General features: G+C 34.6%; 1 long non-coding RNA gene across 2 annotated transcripts; it reads left to right on the top strand.

Moving 5' to 3' along the window:
- The first annotated feature begins 3,498 nt into the window (after positions 1-3,498).
- On the top strand, positions 3,499-6,974 carry LOC111194872 (uncharacterized). 2 transcript variants are annotated; one of them, XR_007424060.1, is made up of 4 exons: positions 3,499-3,628; positions 4,659-4,716; positions 5,021-5,085; positions 6,563-6,974. It is a non-coding gene; the product is annotated as an uncharacterized LOC111194872 (long non-coding RNA). The 2 variants fall into 2 exon arrangements; XR_002651317.2 differs by lacking the exon at positions 3,499-3,628 and having other exon boundaries at positions 4,502-4,716.
- Positions 6,975-7,759: the final 785 nt, after the last annotated feature.

Genomic DNA, 7,759 nt, shown 5'->3' with positions numbered 1-7,759 from the left:
CAGAACGCTCCTCAGATAAGATGCCGGAAAAAAGACGGAGACTCCAGCATATTTTACGCACCGCTGAGGACAAAAGATAAGGATTCAAAGAAGAGTTCGTGTCCCCGAGGACCAATCAAACTCATCGTGTCGCCGCGGCGACGAACGCTCCGTGTAAAGCGAGAAGACGTTACGGAAAAGTCAAACAGCGCTGAAGGGGACGGCTGTTCATCCACCGACACATCCTCCTTATTCTCATCTCCTGAATGGAGTGTGTTCATTCAGGTTTAGAAACACATACACTGCAAAAAATCCATTGGCAAAAACTAGATAAAATCTATTGAAATTGAGACATAAATGCTTAAATTAAGCAAATTAATCTGGCAATGGAATTAAGCAAAAATTTCATATAAACTATTCTTAAAATAAGCAATGACAAAGCCTCAAAATGAGTGAAATAAGACTCAAATCAAGCCAATTTTTTTTCTACGTTAAATTTCTACACAAGTATCAGAATAACTTGTCCGGTGACTTTTTGTGTGTGTGTGTTTTTTTTTTTTAAACTACTTAAAAAATGGTGAAAATTCTAAGTTTGACTGAATAAGATAATAATTATTTCTAAAATATGTAAACCAATCTTACATTCACAATGCTTAGTTATACTAAAAACTCTTATCAGAGCAAGAAATAAGATTTATTCCTTTAAAACTAGATCATTTCACTTGCTAAGATTTCGTTTTTTGCAGTGTACTACTATCTTGTTCTTAATCAGTGGCCACTTTAATTGAAACACCTACTAAACTGCAAAAAACTAAATCTTAGCAAGTGAAATGATCTAGTTTCAAAGCTATAAATCTTATTTCTTGCTCTGATAAGAATTTTGGTTTTAGTAATTTAAGATTGTTATAGGAATAATTATCTTATTGAGTCTTACTTAGAATTTTCACCTTATTTTAAGTCATTTGAACTTAAGATAAACACAAAAAGTCACCAGTCAAGTTGTTCTGATACTTGTGTAGAAATTTAAGCTAGTGAATAAAATATTTTTGTTGATTTGAGTCTTCCTTCACTCATTTTGAGGCTTTAACGTTGCTTATTTTAAAAATACTTTATAAGGAAATTTTGCTTACCCCATTTGGCAGATTTTTTTGCTTAATTTAGGCATTTATGTCTCAATTTAAATAGATTTGTTTTTTTGCAGTTTACGATCTTGTTCTTAATCAGTGGCCACTTTATTAGAAACACCTACTAATTTTCTACATGGTGATTCCACTCACTGTCCAACCAAAATATGTAATCTTACGTTCTTCGTTAAGTGACTTAAGTAGAAATGTTGATTATCTATACTTTACTGGAATAAAAATTGTAACTTAAAGTAACGGTACCACTTAAAAAATAAGACTACCTTTATAAAGGGTTTATTTATGGTTATTAATTAGGTTGCAAATAATTAAAAATGGATCACTGTTGCCTCTTCAATTGATGTGTTTGAACTGTTTATCAGTGGTTTTTAAAGTATTTGCAACCTAATCAATAATAACTAATAAACTAATTCATAAACCATTTATAAACACTTTATAAGGGTAGTTTTATTTCAAAGTGGTACCAAAGTAACTTTCTACTCTTTACATTTTAAAAACAGCCTCGTTACTCCTGTTTCATTTCAGCTGGTTTTTATTCCGGCTTCTCATCCTTCAATAAAACCCCTATCCAGATAAATCTCTCCATCCAGATAGAGTGAATCTGATTGTGATTGGATGTAGAGAAGTATAAACATATACCATTCTGACTCCCTATTGGTTTACAGTGCCTTGCAAAATTATTTGACCCCCTTGAACTTTTGCCACATTTCAGGCATCAAACATAAAGATATGAAATTGCAATTTTTTGTGAAGAATCAACAACAAGTGGGACACAATTGTGAAGTGGAACGAAATTTACTGGATATTTGGCTAAATTTAAAGAATACAATGTAAAATACCTGATTCAAACTTTGGTCTGGATTTTCAGGTGTTTGATAACATTGGGTTTTCCATTGACTGTTATCTCTTGACTGAACTTTTACAATGTTAACACATCTAAATTATTCAAAAGAAACACATGAATTTAACATGATTTACACATGATTTCCAATGGTGATACATAAATTTGGAGAATTTAATGGAAGTTAAGGCTCTTGAGAATATTCTTTTTTCATATTTTTCTTTAAGCTGGTGAAAAGCAAGTAGGTAAATTTATTTATTAAATTTAGTTATAAATCCCAGTTTCACACCAAACCCCACCCCTATTCTGAATAATATTGTTTACACACTTCAATAACAGAATTATACGGAAATTTGGAGAAATTAACTGTAGAAATTTCCTTTAAAGCCATCTTTTCTTTTTTTTGACGATGGAACAAACAAGCTTTTGAGAGTCACATTTCATATTTAAGAAGCTAGAAGCCGACGGAAAAATTGAACAAAGACCACGCAAATGATATTTAATACCATCCAGCCATGATTTAATGAAAGTTAAGGCTCTTGAGAATATTCCAAGCCATGTTTTATTATCTTATTATTATTTTTTTATATTTTTAATGAAAAAAAAAACATTCATATTTTGCTAGAAGCTGGTGAAATACAAGTAAGTAAATTTTTCTATTATAAATATCCCAGTTTCACACCAAAACCCCCTTATTCTGAATAGTACTGTTTACACACTTCAATAACTGGATTACATGAAAATTTGGAGAAATTAATGAAATTTTCTTTTTTTTTTTTTTGACGATGGAACAAACAAGCTTTTGAGAGTCACATTTCACATTTTGCTAGAAGCCGACGAAGAAATTGAACAAAGGCCACGCAAATTATATTTAATACCATCCAACCATCCAGGCACAAACATTTTCCGGTGTTTGGTATGAATACTGATTAACATTGGTTTTTCATTGACTGTTATCCCCTGACTGAACTTTTACAATGTTGAGACAATTATATGGGTCTAAAGAAACACATAAATTGAGAACATTTCTAATGGTGGGACGTAAATTTGGAGAATTTAATGGAAGTTAAGGCTCTGGACAATATTCCAAGCCATGTTTTATTTTATTTATTTTTATATTTTGCTAAGAAGCTGGTGAAATGCAGTTTCACAGCAAAACCCCCCTTATTCTGAATAATACTGTTTACACACTCCAACAACAGGATTACATGAAAATTTGGAGAAATTAATGAACAATTAACAATTAATGGAACAAACAAGCTTTTCAGAGTCACATTTCATATTTTGCTAGAAGCCGACGAAAAAATTGAACAAAAGCCACGCAAATGATATTTAATACCATCCAGCCATCCAGGCGCAAACAGCCCCACACACTGTAAAAAGTGATTCTAGCTCGAAGTAAATATTACTTAAAAAATTATATGAAACGCAAACAATTAAATTACTTTAATGTTGTTTATTATTTTTTTTTACGTTTTCTGAACTTATAATTTGCATTATAAACTGAACTAAACAAGCTTGTCAAAATCTACTTAATTTTTTTAAGTTTCAAGCAACAATGTTGAACTGAGTTGACACAACTTTATTTGAATCAGTTCAAATTAAAAGAAGCTTTGGTTCAAATACAGAGCAAGACGTGCACCATTTACAGCCGTTCGACTGGCAGGTAAGCAATGTTAAATACATTTCTCCTAAAATATTCATGTCCAACCTAAAAGTTTACTTGCCAAATAACATTATAAGAGTCTAATTGTAGAAATACATACATCGTGGTTAGATAACTAGTCAGCCCTCACTTTTGGCTGACGTTTCTGGTGAGCTAGAAGATTGTTTGGCTACACAGCAAAATGCTAACGTGAGGGCTCGGTGTGTGGATAAGGACTGGGGATAAGAGTTAGCTTAGCTAGCTAGCTAGTCTGGAGAGCGTTTTTAGCGGGCAAAATGCTAACGTGGGGGCTTGGTGTGTGGATAAAGACTGGGGATAAGAGTTAGCTTAGCTAGCTAGCTAGTCTGGAGAGCGTTTTTAGCGGGCAAAATGCTAACGTTGGGGCTCAGTGTGTGGATAAGGACTGGGGATAAGAGTTAACTTAGCTAGCTAGCTAGTCTGGAGAGCATATTTAGCGGGTAAAATGCTAACGTGGGGCTCGGTGTGTGGATAAAGACTGGGGATAAGAGTTAGCTTAGCTAGCTAGCTAGTCTGGAGAGCGTTTTTAGCGGGTAAAATGCTAACGTGGGGCTCGGTGTGTGGATAAGGACTGGGGATAATAGAGTTAACTTAGCTAGCTAGCTAGTCTGGAGAGCATATTTAGCGGGCAAAATGCTAACGTGGGGGCTTGGTGTGTGGATAAGGACTGGGGATAAGAGTTAACTTAGCTAGCTAGCAAGTCTGGAGAGCGTTTTTAGCGGGTAAATTGCTAACGTGGGGGCTCAGTGTGTGGATAAGGACTGGGGATAATAGAGTTAGCTAACCTTGCTAGTTTTGTTTTGTATTTGTTCAAAATTTAACTTGCCTGTTGACCATGTTTTTAGATCCACTTAGCGATTTAGTTATTTCACACTGTTTTGAGTTGTGCACTTGTTCATTTAAATATCAAAGAGGAGTTCCAGGGCATAACTAACGTTACTTTGCATCTGGAGTCAAAATTCATGTTAAAGCTTGACCAGTATACGTTACACAAAAACTTCTCTATCTTCAGTGCCAAGGCCGGAGCGTCAGGAAGAAGAATGCAAGGCATAATGAGCTGTTTGGTCAAGGTAAGTTTATTTTTATTTTTAAATAAAGGTGCCAATAAATGTGCAGTACTGTAGGAATGTTTTTGTTTTTCTTACAATTTTAATTCACGTTTTTTGAGAACACTGTAAAAGAGATATTTGAATTAGCAACAGATTTTTTTAGCACCCGACATGAGTAATCTCATTCTCAGGAGAAGCTCCATCTTTGTTGGATCTTGTTGGAATAAACAACAATGAGCCTGTTTGTGGCACTTTATTAAGAACAAAAACAGCAGCATTACTTGTGCTTTTATAAAATTGATTAAAAAATGTTTTGTTTGTCTAGGGAGCAGTCACCACTGAGCCTGGTGGAGTATGTGGGGGGAACATGGCCTGCTCGCAGAACACTTTGTAAGTAAAATCTGCAGTGATTGACATTACAGTGAACTAAGCACCATTTGGGGTAGTACTGTACTAGAGGTTTTAACATTATTGACTACAGGAGCATATGCATGAGCTGAAAGTAATATTCTCACACAATTACCCAGCAGTTCTTTAGAATTCTTTTTTAAGGGTGCTAGTTGTGCCAGCTCACAGTTGTGGCGCACAGATATTTTAAAGTAAAGATCAGTTATGCAAAATTATTTTTACTGCCTGGTTTGTTGACATTTCTCAGGGGTGGCAATGTTTATTGTGTTTATTAGCGTTGTAACTTTATTTTAAATAACATTTATCTATATACAGTACAGTGCAATACATAGACCACCCTTTGTGCACTGTGCGAGTTATTCAGAACAGAACATTGCCCAAAAGATCAATAAAACATAACTTTTTTTTGTATTTTAGGTGTATTTTCTAGTTCACAGCTGCAAAGTCCAGATTTGGGCGTTTGTTGCTGTTTTTGCTTTTCACAATCCAAGTGTTCCCTTGTTCTATTGTGTTCAAGTGTGGAACAAAATATTTGTGTATTTATTTTAATTTCTCATTAAAGACACATTTTTTCAGACTCATAGCATTAATTGTCTGATGGACACATCTGAAACCATATATTTCTTAAGGGTGTTCTATAACTTCAGTAAATTATTGTATTTGTTTAATTCTCCACTATATTTTCCTGTTACTATAAAACAATCACTAAACCTAACAGTAACTTCAAACTACAAAATATTCCCTTTTATCCTTATATTTAACCCAGGGGAGGGCAATACATTTTTCCAAGGTGCCAAATGAGGAATTGCAACGGTTTTAGAGGGCCAGACTATTATACATAGCTTGGTTCTGCACAATACATGTATACTGTAGGGCTGTACAGCATTTATAATAATAAAGCAATAAATGCATTTGTATGTTTGTTCTACCTCAGTTCTTTTTTTAGCTCAGTGAGAGAAATCTGGACTTTTTGGGCTTAGAGAAGTGCATTAATGTCAGGCTGAAAACCTGTTTTCTAGGACTCCAAGCTGTTTTATTTTTCAGAATTATTACTGGAAACATACATAATGAATACAATTAATGTAAGACTTTTGAGGTGCTGTTTGATTTGCTTATTTCATAGCACAGCATTCTTTTTAGGTCATTTTTTAAAATATTACACTTTTACAGATCTGGTTAAATTATGTTTATTTAGCTGTAAAACAAATTTTTGTTCCATTTTCATTCTCTGCAGGAGAAGCGCAAAACTACGTAATACACTAAGATAATACACCGTTTAGATGCGTTCGAAGGTTTTCGGTGCTGATAGCGCAACTTAGATTTACTTTTCTCTTCTAATTTAACAACAATCTCGCATGGGCCGGTTCAGCAACCCTAGTTAATTTAAGGACAAAGTATGTCTTCAATTATTTTTTTTGTAGATAACCATCTACATTTGTATTTTTTCATTTTTTAACAGGATGAGGGTGAGGTCAATATTTCACAGCACATCATGAAGATCTTCACAGTGAAGGAAGAGGGTGCAACAGAGGATGAAGGTACCGTCTTTGAGGGTCAAGAGGTACTGGCTGGTCTTGGAAATGTCCCACAGGCATGTGCTGCACTTCTGGGGTTCATATATGCCTTGAATTTGCAGTACCCTAAACCACTGACATACACATTGGAAGTGTTTCAGAAGCTTTTTATGGAACAGGATGGACTGAAACTTTCTCACAAGGTGCTGTCTCTTAAAACAACAGCTGTTAATTAAGCCTTGCTACCTCAAATAGGCTTGAAGGAGAACGCTGGTGTAAAGTTGACTTGGTGTAATAAAACATGATAATTTTTTTTTTACTAAAACCTGCCAATAAATGCAAAAGTGGTTAAAAGTCTGAGAATTGATTTATTTGAGTGCTAAGTAAGTGTAGTTATATTTTAAGAAATACAAAAGCAAAAAAATTAAGGCAATAGTTTGCATGGATCTTTCTATGTCGGTAGAACTTTAACAAATTAGTTAAAACAACTCAAATTCATAGATTTTAATTTTGATTTAATGTAGTTGTGTTTATTAAAAAAAATAGTAGAAATAACTTAAATATTTTAAGTTAATGGTAGGTAAAAAAATAAGTTGATATAACTTGGTGTTTTTTAGTTATACTATGATAATTTATTTAAGTATATTTTAAGTGGCTTAGACAAGTTCCATTTACTTAAAAGAACAGAAAGTTATTTCAACTCAAAAAGATCCATGCAAACTATTGCCTTAATTTTTTTAAGTTCTTTCAACGCCTCATTTTTTACAGTGCAGAGCTAAATTCAGCCTTCATTATTACAGCCTCCAGATTTTTCCCTTTTTCTTTTCTTTTTGGAGCTCAGCGGCTCAAAAGACAGCGCGCTGAACGCGTCCATTAACCTGAAAGTAGAAGCGCCGTTTTTGTTCGGGAGGATGTCAATAGGTTTAAATAGCCTCGTCTGGCGGCTCGTGAAAATTCGTTCTTTTATTCTGAGAGAGAATGGGCGAGAGTATAATTAGCACTAGACTGGAAAACGTCGGCGGCGGCGGTGGTCTCCGGTCACGCCGCTGCGCCAGACGAAAGGTGGTCGGGGCTAGCGGTTCCGTTTCTGTCTCTGGTAAACGCTGCTGAGAAATTGAGGTTGTCAGCGCTGGCTGGTGTTG

This window comes from Astyanax mexicanus, chromosome 14 (assembly GCF_023375975.1).
Source record: "Astyanax mexicanus isolate ESR-SI-001 chromosome 14, AstMex3_surface, whole genome shotgun sequence".
Taxonomy (NCBI): Eukaryota; Metazoa; Chordata; class Actinopteri; order Characiformes; family Acestrorhamphidae; genus Astyanax; species Astyanax mexicanus.
This window is presented reverse-complemented; position numbering and strand designations above follow the sequence as displayed.